Here is a 16635-nt window from a genome sequence, read left to right as displayed (position 1 = left end):
GTCCATCAGGTTTAGAATGGAATTGATGCACTCATAGATAGCAGTTGTTGTTGACCTCTTATTTCTGAATCCATGTTGTTCATTACATAGGATGCTGTTTTTATTAATAAATTTCATAAGTTTCTCATACATCACTTTTTCCAGTACTTTGGAGATGCAGGAGGAAATTGTGATGGGTCTGTAGTTATTTACATTGTCTTTATCCCCTTTTTTAAATACAGGAATAACTTTTGATGTTTTCAACACATCAGGGAAAGTGCCTGACTGAAGTGAGCAGTTGCATAAATGTGTGAGTACTTCAATCAGGTTTGATGCGCTCTTCTTTAACATTGTTGCAGGTATACCATCAATACCTGCCAATTTGGAATTTTTTAGCCCTTGTGTCCATCCTTCAGGATACACAGACATTTTCTTTTCTCTCTTGAAATGAATAGTCATTCTCTGTACCAAAAAATGTTAACAGTATACATAAAGTACATAGTTCTTGCACAGGGTGATAAGCAGATAATACAATGTATAATTGTGATGACTTCTGCATCCATCTGACATCGTCCTCACTTGTGAAATGTCAGATAACACAGTCATATACTCATAAACGTACGTGATGACTGACTCATTCAACATCCATCTCATTTGATATGCATGAAATACTGGTTCTATTTAAATATGAATGGCTAATCACCACATGATACGACGACAGGGTCACTTTGGAGTATCCATCACAGCTCATAGATTGAAATAAGAATTTTTAAAAAGATAAGTTACCAGTTCATCGTCATTAGTCCTGTTTGCCATTGTATCTCTTCTCTGTAAATTTTGTCAAATTGTTCTTCCTTCAATAGCTTCCTGCCATCTTTAAGTCAAGCAAATGCAGCACATGTAAGGCATACATCTTTCTTCAGTCCAAAATATCATAAATTTTTCTGATTATCACCACGTGGAAGACAATCTGTTAATGTGACATGTTTTTGCCACATCTGTATAAATGATCTCAAAAGAGTATTTCTCATCATGTTTGAGATCGCTAATAGAAAATTTTACATTTGTACTTGATGGAAACAAAGTGAGGTGCCTTTTACTATTTTGTATATTCCATATTGTTTGACCATTTGCTATTTATGGGAGATAATCTTAATTCTGATAATATGTTTTGTTTTCATTATAGTGCACTGGAAAGTCTGTCCATAATGAACTGAACAAATAAATGAACAGTTGAAGAATTTTAATGTAAATACACTCCTGGAAATTGAAATAAGAACACCGTGAATTCATTGTCCCAGGAAGGGGAAACTTTATTGACACATTCCTGGGGTCAGATACATCACATGATCACACTGACAGAACCACAGGCACATAGACACAGGCAACAGAGCATGCACAATGTCGGCACTAGTACAGTGTATATCCAGCTTTCGCAGCAATGCAGGCTGCTATTCTCCCATGGAGATGATCGTAGGGATGCTGGATGTAGTCCTGTGGAACGGCTTGCCATGCCATTTCCACCTAGCGCCTCAGTTGGACCAGCGTTCGTGCTGGACGTGCAGACCGCGTGAGACGACGCTTCATCCAGTGCCAAACATGCTCAATGGGGAACAGATCCGGAGATCTTGCTGGCCAGGGTAGTTGACTTACACCTTCTAGAGCACGTTGGGTGGCACGGGATACATGCGGACGTGCATTGTCCTGCTGGAACAGCAAGTTCCCTTGCCGGTCTAGGAACGGTAGAACGATGGGTTCGATGACGGTTCGGATGTGCCGTGCACTATTCAGAGTCCCCTCGACGATCACCAGAGGTGTACGGCCAGTGTAGGAGACCGCTCCCTACACCATGATGCCGGGTGTTGGCCCTGTGTGCCTCGGTCGTATGCAGTCCTGATTGTGGCGCTCACCTGCACGGCGCCAAACACGCATATGACCATCATTGGCACCAAGGCAGAAGCGACTCTCATCGCTGAAGACGACATGTGTCCATTCGTCCCTCCATTCACGCCTGTCGCGACACCACTGGAGGCGGGCTGCACGATGTTGGGGCGTGAGCGGAAGACGGCATAACGGTGTGCGGGACCATAGCCCAGCTTCATGGAGACGGTTGCGAATGGTCCTCGCCGATACCCTAGGAGCAACAGTGTCCCTAATTTGCTGGGAAGTGGCGGTGCGGTCCCCTATGGCACTGCGTAGGATCCTACGGTCTTGGCGTGCATCCGTGCGTCGCTGCGGTCTGGTCCCAGGTCGACGGGCACGTGCACCTTCCGCCGACCACTGGCGACAACATCGATGTACTGTGGAGACCTCACGCCCCACGTGTTGAGCAATTCGGCGGTACGTCCACCCGGCCTCCCGCATGCCCACTATACGCCCTCGCTCAAAGTCCGTCAACTGCACATACGGTTCACGTCCACGCTGTTGCGGCATGCTACCAGTGTTAAAGACGGCGATGGAGCTCCGTATGCCACGGCAAAGTGGCTGACACTGACGGCGGCGGTGCACAAATGCTGCGCAGCTAGCGCCATTCGACGGCCAACACCGCGGTTCCTGGTGTGTCCGCTGTGCCGTGCGTGTGATCATTGCTTGTACAGCCCTCTCGCAGTGTCCGGAGCAAGTATGGTGGGTCTGACACACCGGTGTCAATGTGTTCTTTTTTCCATTTCCAGGAGTGTAAGATAAATGAGTAGTTTTAGATTGGTCTCTCCATAATCACAGTATGTGGATGCTTCTGCCCTTCCTTTTTAGCTATACCCAACCTATCTGTCTCTGTTCAGCAGAAAAAAAACTTTCAGGTCTAAATGCTTGTTTCCCTGTTGGCAGTATTGGTTTTTTACATTCCTGCTGCATACAATATTTCTTCCACAGTTTTAACAAAACTGCCAGGACATGCTAAGTGTAACATATCTACACCTGTACAATGGTTTAGTACCACCCAAACTGTGAATGGGTGTTCGCTATCTGTATGGTCACACAGTGAAAAATGTACCTAAAATCAGACGCATGCCATACTTGTTGCAGCGTTGCAAATAGTTTAAAGAAGTTTTCATTCGTATGGACCTTGTGTTTTGTCCTCCACAAACAGGATAGCATTTCATTATAACAAAGAACACAAAAAATGAAAATCAGCAATACACGTAAGTCAAGATCTTCATTTTGGATATTTGGGATGCAAAAGCAGTGTTATGTCAATACAAGGTAAAGAAACGTAATGCGACTGCAGTGTAACGTGTATTTTTAAATCAGACTATGCTGCATCATTTTTTGTAAAAGCAAAAGTAAATTAACAATGAAACATGCTTCTCAGTTGGCAATGGTAATAATGATTGTATACAACACAATCATAAGCAATGACCATGCACCAGATTGAATGAGACATAAAAATATATAAATATGTATGAAAACGTTTAAAATTTGCATGGAAAGTGTCAGACATGGGAAATCAACTAATAAACAAAAAAAAAAATTGTAGCTTCTGCGTTTGGAATATCATGAAGCTAAACCTGTATAATCGATTACGAGGAAGAACGCCGGCCACGCGAAATATCAGGACATTTAGAATTGTGATTTATGACATATATAACTTGTGGTAGAGGTTGAGCTGGGCACTTTTTCAGATAAGTTTTTAAAAATAAATGCAAAAAGAAAACGCACGTTGTGTTTCAAATGATGTCCCTTCTATGATATTGTTGACTGTAACACGCGACTGTGATGAGAGTTAGTCGCTACGATACAACTGATTTGCATATGCCCAACTTCGAGACATATCGCAAACGGGGGGGGGGGGGGGCGGGGGGGGGGGTGTACGCATAAGAACTCTGTACAATGTTTTGAAATAAAATATTACAATCAGGAATTTTTTGAACAAAATTTACATTCAATTAATATTATCGGACCAAGGTATCGTTTACAAATTATTTTACATTTTGCTTCTATTGTATACATAAACGATCAGGTACTATTACATATGTTCGGCAGTAAGATTGTGTCTTCGATCACTCGAAATATGCGTATAAGCAGAAAAAGACCGCTGATCATCAACTGGACAGTATTTGAAGAAGCGTGCTACGTAGGCAATTGTTGTTTCTGTCTCATTAAAGAAACTATCAATTTGGGACGAGAGATTAAAGACTGGGTTATCGTTCAAAACATTTTCCAACTTTTCTGTAAATAATCTCAGCAATACGCCCGGCAATGAGAATTTCACTAAACTAATGTTATTCATTAACCGAATAGGTTCATTCAACGCCAAACCTTAAGTTCCAAGCTGTTTAATACCAGCAGGTATGTGACGAAAAATGTGTGTTAATCATAGCAGTGTTTTCTTTTTAACACTGTAAATAGTAAATGCTTTCTTGCACCGGAAAACTACCAAAGTCTCTGCACTATCACAGTCGTTTATTACACCTCTGATGGCCACGAAATGTTTATTGTAAAGAAACACAGCTTCGGCATACGCACCCCAACGAGCTACCATTAGTTCTGGAGGTAAAGGCAAGTTTGATAGGTTTTCTTTGATAGGTCTTGATGCAAGCATGTACATTAAGGAAGCCTTTCTTTGTGGATGTGAGCAAAGCACGGTTCATGAATCAAATTGGAATGAAATACTGCATTGATAATATAGGGAGCAGCATCTGAGAAAATCAGAAACACCCCTTCATCTGCAGAAGATTCTGGAAATATTTTTCTGATACTCTTATTCAAAATCTGACAATCGTAGGATGATTTTTCACTTTTAAGTTCTTTGTAGGCCACTAAATACGGTGAAAACGGATCTTGTTTTCAAGCACCAACAACTAAATTTCCAATGTAGTGGCCACAAGTGTCAATATTTTCGTCAGCTGAAATACGAATAATGTTGCCCTTGAATTGATTGCCTATTTCTTTCAGAACTCGTAGGCAAATGGCCAGTATCTAATTTTTACGCATTGTTGATTCATCTGGCTTATTTTGATTCAAGTAGTTTTGGAGCAGAACACCATTGAGGAAGGTTCTGCAAGTTTATGAAGGGGAGTTTTCTTCCAATGAATGCTTCACATAGATCCATGTGAATTTTTTGTGGTTCGCTTTGGAGGTTAAATCCCTGCTATTGCTGCTTGTCTCAGAGAAAAGTTGTCGTGGACCTTTCTTTTGCATTCCTGCGGTATGAAGGCTTTTCTTATCGTGCTGGTCTGTTTGAAACTTTTTTTGCACGAAACGGTTTACTTGTAAACTCTACATAACAAAACATTTCCGTCATATGTACAGGGTGATAATTATTGAATTATACGAAGAAAAACGTAAATTGTTACAAACTACGGCACACACACACTATATGTAAACATCAGTAGAGATATTTGGATTTAGATTATGACATTCGATATGACTGCCATCATTGGCGATGATGTGGCGCAGACGGATAGCGAATTTCTGAATGACTCATTGAAGTGTCTGAACATCAATGCTGTCGGTGACCGCATGAATAGCTGTTTTCAGCTCAGCAATGGTTTTTGGGGTTGTTGCTGTACACCTTTCTTTAGTATGTTGTTGTTGTTGTTGTTGTTGTTGTGGTCTTCAGTCCTGAGACTGGTTTGATGCAGCTCTCCATGCTACTCTATCCTGTGAAAGCTGCTTCATCTCCCAGTACCTACTGCAGCCTACATCCTTCTGAATCTGCTTAGTGTATTCATCTCTTGGTCTCCCTCTACGATTTTTACCCTCTACGCTGCCCTCCAATACTAAATTGATGATCCCTTGATGTCTCTGAACATGTCCTACCAACTGATTCCTTCTTCTAGTCAAGTTGTGCAAGGAGCTCCTACCCTCCCCAATTCTATTCAATACCTCCTCATTAGTTATGTGATCGACCCATCTAATCTTCAGCACACTTTTGTAACACCACATTTCGTAAGCTTCTATTCTCTTCTTGGCTAAAATATTTATCATCCATGTTTCACTTCCATGGATTTTAATACCTACTCCGAATTTTTCTTTTGTTTCCTTTGTTCCTTGCTCAATATAAAGATTGAAAAACATTGGGGATAGGCAACAGCCTGTCTCACTCCCTTCCCAACCTCTGCTTCCCTTTCATGTCCCTCGACTAATACACTCCTGGAAATTAAAATAAGAACACCGTGAATTCATTATCCCAGGGAGAGGAAACTTTATTGACACATTCCTGGGGTCAGATACATCACATGATCACACTGACAGAACCACAAGCACATAGACACAGGCAACAGAGCATGCACAATGTCGGCACTAGTATAGTGTATATCCACCTTTCGCAGCAATGCATGCTGCTATTCTCCCATGGAGAAGATCATAGAGATGCTGGATGTAGTCCTGTGGAACGGCTTGCCATGCCATTTCCACCTGGCGCCTCAGTTGGACCAGCGTTCGTGCTGGACGTGCAGACCGCGTGAGACGACGCTTCATCCAGTCCCAAACACGCTCTACGGGGGACAGATCCGGAGATCTTGCTGGCCAGGGTAGTTGACTTACACCTTCTAGAGCACGTTGGGTGGCACGGAATACATGCGGACGTGCATTGTCCTGTTGGAGCAGCAAGTTCCCTTGCCGGTCGAGGAATGGTAGAACGATGGGTTCGATGACGGTTTGGATGTACCGTGAACTATTTAGTGTCCCCACGACGATGACCAGAGGTGTACGGCCAGTGTAGGAGATCGCTCCCCACACCATGATGCCGGGTGTTGGCCCTGTGTGCCTCGGTCGTATGCAGTCCTGATTGTGGCGCTCACCTGCACGGCGCCAAACACGCATACGACCATCATTGGCACCAAGGCAGAAGCGACTCTCATCGCTGAAGACAACACGTCTCCATTCGTCCCTCCATTCACGCCTGTCGCGACACCACTGGAGGCGGGCTGCACGATGTTGGGGCGTGAGCGGAAGACAGCCTAACGGTCTGCAGGACCATAGCCCAGCTTCATGGAGACGGTTGTGAATGGTCCTCGCCGATACCCCAGGAGCAGCAGTGTCCCTAATTTGCTGGGAAGTGGCGGTGCGGTCCCCTACGGCACTGCGTAGGATCCTACGGTCTTGGCGTGCATCCGTGCGTCGCTGCGGTCCGGTCCCAGGTCGACGGGCACGTGCACCTTACGCCGACCACTGGCGACAACATCGATGTACTGTGGAGACCTCACGCCCCACGTGTTGAGCAATTCGGCGGTACATCCACCCAGCCTCCCGCATGCCCACTATATGCCCTCGCTCAAAGTCCGTCAACTGCACATACGGTTCATGTCCACGCTGTCGCGGCATGCTACCAGTGTTAAAGACTGCAATGGAGCTCCGTATGCCACGGCAAACTGGCTGACACTGACGGCGGCGGTGCACATATGCTGCGCAGCTAGCGCCATTCGACGGCCAACACCGCGGTTCCTGGTGTGTCCGCTGTGCCGTGCCACGCCTACAGCTATAACATCTCGTACAGTTTTGTATTATGTTGTGTTAATTTTGATACATTGCGTACAGTATTTTTGGTACACATTAAACAAGTTCTCAATTAAGGTAAAATAAGTTACACAATTTTTATGGCGTAAGTAGTCACTGGATAAGTAAATGTTTGTAATGTAGTCACTCACTTCCAGCTATCTCCAGTACCTTGACGATACTTTACCATTCTGGTAAATTTTTTGTGTCATCTCGTTAACCCATCTGAAAAAGCTAAGTCTCTGAAAAAGGTAAGTCTTCACCTCACCACAATGTTGAGATCAGGAAAATAGAATCCATCACAGGTCCTGGGCACAGGAGTTCACAGGAAGATGACCGTTGTTTCTATTTAAATGATGTCTTTCACCATTCTCTGCTCCATGCTACATAAATAATGCTTGACTTAGTAGCACAGATTACTTCAGAGAAACGCTTTTTTTCTTAGTAAAGAAAAGGATTTTAACAACCTTTTTAATGTTAGGAAAATTTATTGTAAAATTTTATTCTCCAGTAGAAAGAGCTGTTCTGCATTCTCTCTCTCTGTGTGTATCTGTAAATGTAAGTTTTGCTTAGTTGATATGTTCCATGATCATGAATATTGTTTGAGATAACTGCTGTATGTTCTGTCTAAGCCAGTAAAATTGAGATTTGATGTAATATTATGTAACTGCTAACACTATGTGGTTTGTGAGGTAATTATTTGGGAGAGGTAGCCGCTAGAGATTAGTATGCTGCTGTTCCAACAGTAATGTAAAATGAATGTCTTGCAAGAGATGATATGAAGTCTACACTGTGTGTAGATTTATTTAGACTTCTCAGCAATAAATGAACTTGTGATCATGAACATTTTCATTGTACAAGAGGCTTATGACCTACAGCAGTTTCAGGGATGCTTTCAAACTTTATAATTTAAAGAAATTGTACACTGCTCAAATGTCAAGTGAAATGATTCACTGAAGTTTCTTACAGGTACTTATAAAGTATCAAAAATTAATTATTTACCTTTACCTTAAAATAACCTGTGGTGAGTTATGTTCTATACATAATAGATATCCTTATCTAAATCTAAAGCTGCACTGCTGGTAATAGATTATTCCATAATCTGTAAAATCTTGTGGTTACATATGTAGTTTATTCTTGTTATATCATAACCTGTGAGTATGCTTTGTATGTGAATGTTTGTCATTTGCCAGGAAACTAAGTTCGAGTGAACAGAATTCCCAGTATCGGTTTTTACACAAATATCTGAAAAATATCCCAAATTACCTATTATGCAAATAACACTCCAGTTAATGCTCAATGACACTGTCACTTTTCTTACTGTATAGTGACTTATTCAATTGGATATTTCTCTTAAAGACACTTTAAAAAAATAAAGATGCCTTAATGGTTCTTGGTGTTGTAAATATTATCTTTATTGGGTTCAGTTTTACTTTTTACTTTATATGCATCGAATGAATCAAACCATAAAAATACAATTTTGGTGTCAAATGATCTCTATGAGGAAGTTAACAGTAGTATTAGTACTGAATGTCATAAGAATTTTAATCAGTGTTACAGTGAAATGACATTATTTGTCATTGTAAATGTGTAATTTTTCATTGTTGTGTAACCGTAATCATGTTCATTTTACACCAGACGGCATTTGGCGTTTTTGGAATTACCATCGCCTTTTGTTCTGTTGATTCAATCATACACTTTATTGTAACCTCATCCATAAATATTGCTCTCCTTATTAACGTATGTTGAGTTCAGGGGTCCAATTCCTACTGCTATAGTTGAAGCTATGGAACTTTGTATTTGTTTCAAGTTTGATGCAATCTGTTAGTTATAAAGTTATTTACTCTTTCTTGTATGGAGTCATAAATATGACTGTTGAAAATATATAAGTGTGTGTGTGTGTGTGTGTGTGTGTGTGTGTGTGTGTGTGTGTGTGTGTGTGTGCGTGGATGCACACTCTTTAGTGATAAAGATAAAACTAGTAGTTACAACTGTCAGTATATATATTGAAATCCAGTATGATCCTTAAACACATTAGTACTGCAAGGATTACCTCATACGTCTAGCTTTTATATATATCATTATAGTACGTCAGTGGATTCTTTCTGTTTGTCTCTTTTAAAATTTCAATTAGAAAAAATTAACTTTGATTGGAACACTTTATGGTTATTAGTTCTCTTATAGATGTTCTATATATGCATAGTGAAAGTTAATTTGGAAATACTGTGTGTATTCATGCAATTTCAATGTGGAAACTGACATTTTCATGCAGTTGTCTTGTTGTCTCATGATTGTTGTTTTCATATAAGCTAATTCTTGGAACCATACCTCAATGCTCTCGATGATGATGATGATGATGACGATGATGATGATGTGCAGTTAACATTCTTGCAATTCCCCCTTATTACCAGAAGATGTATCTATGAGAAATGAAGCCAGAAGAATGGAGAGTGAAACTGAGTACTATTTCATTTATTTGTCTTGTCAACAAGTGTAATCACAACAACCAGTTTGAGCAATGATCTCCACCACCAAGATTCCATCTCCAGTACCTGTGGCATGCAATCTATTTGCATTAGTACTGGTCCTAATGAAAGTAATGCGTATGACGAGGGTCTGTGAATGTATGCAGCAGTAATACGGGACTGTTACAGAATTTCAGCAGGAACTATTATTGTCAGAACTGAAGTGAGCCGACGGAAGATATGTCACCAAGCCTTGTACTTTTGGGAGACGATGTGACACTCGAGGCCTGGAATACGCCGTAGAGGAGACACTTATGTGAGGACCTTGTCACCAAAAGATGTGGTAGAGCTAGTGTGAAAAACTTTAGAATGTAATCATTACAAGACCTTCCCCTGCAGTGCTGGAGACCACTGAGCTAGCCTCAGATGGCTGATCAGTGGTTGCCGTGGGAACCAGATGGATAAATGTGATAGCCCTAAGCATCACTTCACAACTTCCAGAGCCATTGTGCATCTGCACTGCTGATAGCCTGTGATCACCAGAAAAGTCATTTCTTTCGTTTCTGCAATGTTGCTGGATGTAACAGTGGAACTAATGTGGCAACGGAGCTTGTGCAACGGTAGGACTGGTACAGTGATGAAAACAGCCTGCAGTGGATGAGAGTTGCTAAGATGCAAGAATTTCTTCTTTTAGCTGCCACCAAGATGACACTGTTCCTAGCTGTACTGGACATTGCAGTTTTCCTAGGCTCCTGGATCAGTCTGTACTACCTTGGTATCGGCTACATCCTACCCTCCATGCCTCCCCTTGCAGGCGCAGTGGGTACAAGACACTAAAGAGATGCTTCAGCTTTTTTAATAAGAGAGGAGCTGTACTATGAAGATCCGTCCTGACCCCATCCACGAGGTACAGTTCTTTATTTCAAATGTGACATCATTTATAGAGGAAAATGACATTCTACAGAGCGTTAAAACTTGAGGACTTCTGAACCAGTGGATATATGAATCTGAATGTGCATCCGACCCGTTCTCGCAGGGCACAAGTCATGGCTAACCTACATAATTTTGCGGCACTGTAAACGACGACTCGAGAGCTTACCACCATTTTCTCGAGTACTGCTTCTAAAGTAGTGGTGGTGTAGCCTGTGCATATGTGGATATGAGAACATCCATCACGGCTTTCAGAACACGTTATTGCACAGCAAAGAACGTGTCATCATCAACCTTTCTTTCATCCAGTTATGGAACATGTAATTGCATTACATGCCTTGATCAGTATTAATGACAACAACAACAACAACAACAACAACAATAATAATAATAATAATAATAATAGTCCAGTCATTAGATGGTAAATTGGTTAAATGTAGCAGTGCCTTCCTTACCATCTGAGAAAAGTGAATTATTTTAAATTAATTTTTGATGAGCTATTAAGTAAATTTAAATTACGTAAGTGAATTGTCCATTTAATAGACTGGTGTGGCCATTTAGATGTTAAGTACATCACTGTACCATTTCATTAATATCTTCTGTCAGTACTAGTTACTTTAACAACTTTTATCTCACATTTGTGTATAGTATTGCCTAATATTTGTTTGTAAATCAGTTGTCAAAGCTCTACTTGTAAAGAATTCAATTTTTTAGTGTTTGCTATGTTTTTTTTAAATGTTAGTACACTCTGGGCATTAATAATGTTGTATTTGCAGTACAGTTACTCAAATTATTTAAAGTTATTCCATATCATGGCTTGCAATGTTCTGCCTGTCTTTATAATATGTATGTATTGATTTACACTTGTGTCCCCATGTTACATATTATTTTGTTACCGATCTCCTATAGAAACAAAACATTGATATATTTTGTCTATTTCTGTCAGAAACAGGCATCCTTGTGGATGCTTCTTGTGTTATCCAGTGGTGGTTTAAGTTGTAAGTAGTTGTACCATCATTTAGAATGAAATAAAATACTGTTTGACATGCACAGCTGTTTTAATTCATCTCCCTCTGAATATCTGTCACTTTCAACTTGTTTCATCTCAGTCATTGTTTGTTAATTTGATGTGGCATCGGGAAGCAACCTCAAAATGTGAAACACTTACAGAATTTTTGTCCATAAAATTCAGAAGGCTGCTTGGGGTATTACTGTCATCAGATCCACAACACTGAAGTAGTAGTATTTGTATGATTATACACAACATGAAAATAGTTTTCCAGTAAGCAAAATTTCTTTTATGAAAACATTCTGAAACACAAATTTATATATTTTCAAATGTCAGGACACTTAGCCATCCAGCAGTCCTTCCATAGTCATTATTAGGAGCTAACTGTCTTGATTAATACTGTGGCATTATTTTACATATTAACTGCTAAATATAAAGAACATTGGTGGTGGGGTCCAGCAGGCAGCTCCAGGCAATGGCAGAAGTTTTATAAAACTTGATTTTTTCCCCAAAACTCAAAAGGGCAACTGAAGCTGAAAAACATTATGTAAGAATTTCCTGATCATTTTGTTGTGATTGTCATGGAGCAACAATTGGATCTACAGTGACAGGACACAGAAGCTGTGGTGAGGTAAGTAAACGGATGCTCATGTTGAGGATAGGACAGGTACCACATTGGTGTAGCGTGTTATTTTTTTTTTTTCCAGCTAAGTGCAGCATATTATTTCTGAAGCTCTGTGCTGTATGTGGAATTGTGTGGCTGCAGCTTACTGCATGCACTGGAGAGACAGGGATGCTTTCCAGCATAATTGAAGGTTGTATTGTATTGTATTTTATTTTATTGGTCCTGTTGTCTACATAGCAGCTTATGCATAAGACATTGGACAAGTCAAGTTATAAATATACAGGCTGAAAGTAATTTCAAGGCATGCATATGTAAGCTTACAATAATACACTTTACACATAAGTAAGTATTTATATAACACATTTCATAAATTTATGATGATGTAAATAAAATAGAAAGAAACTTCCACATGGGAAAAATATATTAAAAACAAAGATTCCAAGACTTACCAAGCGGGAAAGCTCTGGCAGACAGGCACATGAACAAAACACACAAACACACACACACACAGAATTACTAGCTTTCGCAACCGATGGTTGCTTCTTCAGGAAGGAGAGGAAAAGACGAAAGGATGTGGGTTTTAAGGGAGAGGGTAAGGAGTCATTCCAATCCCGGGAGCAGAAAGACTTCCCTTAGGGGAAAAAAAGGACAGGTGTACACTCGCGCGCACACACACACACACACACACACACACACACACACACACACACACACACACACACACACACACACACACACACACACACATCCATCCATCCGCATATACACAGACACAAGCAGACATATTTAAAGGCCAATGTCTGCTTGTGTCTGTGTATGTGCGGATGGATATGTGTGTGTGTGTGTGTGTGTGTGTGTGTGTGTGTGTGTGTGTGTGTGTGCGAGTGTACACCTGTCCTTTTTTTCCCCTAAGGGAAGTCTTTCCGCTCCCGGGATTGGAATGACTCCTTACCCTCTCCCTTAAAACCCACATCCTTTCGTCTTTCCCACTCCTTCCTGAAGAAGCAACCATCGGTTGCGAAAGCTAGTAATTCTGTGTGTGTGTGTTTGTGTGTTTTGTTCATGTGCCTGTCTGCCGGCGCTTTCCCGCTTGGTAAGTCTTGGAATCTTTGTTTTTAATATATTTCATAAATTTAAATATTCTTCAATGGAGTAAAAGCAGTGATGCTGTAAATATGACTTTAGAGATTTTTCAAATGTATTGACCTCAGTGATAGCTTTTATGTTTTCAGGAAGTTTGTTATGAAGCTTAACTCCCATGTGAAAAGTACCTTTTTGGCACAGTGCTGTGCTGATTTGAGTCATATGTAAGTTTCTGTTTTGTCTGGTAAAGTGCTCATGTATATCACCGTTTTTTTGTAGTCTTCAGTCCTTGCCTATTACATTTAATTTAAAGAACAAAAGGGTTTCCATAATGTATACACATGGTAATGGGGGAATACCAGATTTCTTAAACAGGGGTTTACAAGAGTCTCTAGGCTTGCACCCAAACAAGATTCTAATGGCCCTTTTTTGTAGTTTAAAAGTGCTATTAGCTGTTTTAGAGTTTCCCCAGAAGGTGACACCATATCTAAGACGAGAATGAAAGTACGCATGATATGCATTCAATACTGTTTTCTCACTACAGCATGATTTTAATGAACAAAGAAGATAACATGTTTTGCTCAGTTCAGCATTGAGATATTCAATATGCTTATTCCATCTGATGTTACTCTGCACCCAAAGTCCTAAGAATTCAGTTTCAGTACTGTTACCAACTGGCACATCATTGATAGAGACTGATGGGATAAACATGTCCTTGTTAGGAACATTGTGGAATTTTAGAGCAATGGTTTTCTTACTGTTTATTACAAGCTGATTACTCTGTGCCCAGTTACTAAGTTGTTTCGTGACCGTGTTTACTGTCTGCTGTAACTGTTCATCGTCGCCTCCTTTTAGTAGAATCGTGGTGTCATCTGCAAATATGATTGTTTTGTGTGCATCAATATTTAAGCTTAGATCATTTATGTACAGAAGAAACAGAAGGGCTCCCAATACGGATCCTTGGGGTACACCACATTTTATTTGTATTATAGTCAGATAAGTGATTAGATACAGTTTTTAGTTCAATATTTGTGTGCTTGACGCACACTACCTGCATACGATTTGTCAGGAAGGAACTGATCCACTTGTTGGATAGACCTCGAATACCATATCTTTCTAGCTTTGATAGCAGGATTTTATGGTCCACCATGTCAAAAGCTTTTGACAAGTCAATAAAGACTCCTATTGTTTCCTGTTCTTTGTCCATCAGGTTTAGAATGGAATTGATGCACTCATAGATAGCAGTTGTTGTTGACCTCTTATTTCTGAATCCATGTTGTTCATTACATAGGATGCTGTTTTTATTAATAAATTTCATAAGTTTCTCATACATCACTTTTTCCAGTACTTTGGAGATGCAGGAGGAAATTGTGATGGGTCTGTAGTTATTTACATTGTCTTTATCCCCTTTTTTAAATACAGGAATAACTTTTGATGTTTTCAACACATCAGGGAAAGTGCCTGACTGAAGTGAGCAGTTGCATAAATGTGTGAGTACTTCAATCAGGTTTGATGCGCTCTTCTTTAACATTGTTGCAGGTATACCATCAATACCTGCCAATTTGGAATTTTTTAGTCCTTGTGTCCATCCTTCAGGATACACAGACATTTTCTTTTCTCTCTTGAAATGAATAGTCATTCTCTGTACCAAAAAATGTTAACAGTATACATAAAGTACATAGTTCTTGCACAGGGTGATAAGCAGATAATACAATGTATAATTGTGATGACTTCTGCATCCATCTGACATCGTCCTCACTTGTGAAATGTCAGATAACACAGTCATATACTCATAAACGTACGTGATGACTGACTCATTCAACATCCATCTCATTTGATATGCATGAAATACTGGTTCTATTTAAATATGAATGGCTAATCACCACATGATACGACGACAGGGTCACTTTGGAGTATCCATCACAGCTCATAGATTGAAATAAGAATTTTTAAAAAGATAAGTTACCAGTTCATCGTCATTAGTCCTGTTTGCCATTGTATCTCTTCTCTGTAAATTTTGTCAAATTGTTCTTCCTTCAATAGCTTCCTGCCATCTTTAAGTCAAGCAAATGCAGCACATGTAAGGCATACATCTTTCTTCAGTCCAAAATATCATAAATTTTTCTGATTATCACCACGTGGAAGACAATCTGTTAATGTGACATGTTTTTGCCACATCTGTATAAATGATCTCAAAAGAGTATTTCTCATCATGTTTGAGATCGCTAATAGAAAATTTTACATTTGTACTTGATGGAAACAAAGTGAGGTGCCTTTTACTATTTTGTATATTCCATATTGTTTGACCATTTGCTATTTATGGGAGATAATCTTAATTCTGATAATATGTTTTGTTTTCATTATAGTGCACTGGAAAGTCTGTCCATAATGAACTGAACAAATAAATGAACAGTTGAAGAATTTTAATGTAAATACACTCCTGGAAATTGAAATAAGAACACCGTGAATTCATTGTCCCAGGAAGGGGAAACTTTATTGACACATTCCTGGGGTCAGATACATCACATGATCACACTGACAGAACCACAGGCACATAGACACAGGCAACAGAGCATGCACAATGTCGGCACTAGTACAGTGTATATCCAGCTTTCGCAGCAATGCAGGCTGCTATTCTCCCATGGAGATGATCGTAGGGATGCTGGATGTAGTCCTGTGGAACGGCTTGCCATGCCATTTCCACCTAGCGCCTCAGTTGGACCAGCGTTCGTGCTGGACGTGCAGACCGCGTGAGACGACGCTTCATCCAGTGCCAAACATGCTCAATGGGGAACAGATCCGGAGATCTTGCTGGCCAGGGTAGTTGACTTACACCTTCTAGAGCACGTTGGGTGGCACGGGATACATGCGGACGTGCATTGTCCTGCTGGAACAGCAAGTTCCCTTGCCGGTCTAGGAACGGTAGAACGATGGGTTCGATGACGGTTCGGATGTGCCGTGCACTATTCAGAGTCCCCTCGACGATCACCAGAGGTGTACGGCCAGTGTAGGAGACCGCTCCCTACACCATGATGCCGGGTGTTGGCCCTGTGTGCCTCGGTCGTATGCAGTCCTGATTGTGGCGCTCACCTGCACGGCGCCAAACA

This window comes from Schistocerca gregaria, chromosome 10 (genome assembly GCF_023897955.1).
Source record: "Schistocerca gregaria isolate iqSchGreg1 chromosome 10, iqSchGreg1.2, whole genome shotgun sequence".
NCBI lineage: Eukaryota > Metazoa > Arthropoda > Insecta > Orthoptera > Acrididae > Schistocerca > Schistocerca gregaria.
This window is presented reverse-complemented; position numbering follows the sequence as displayed.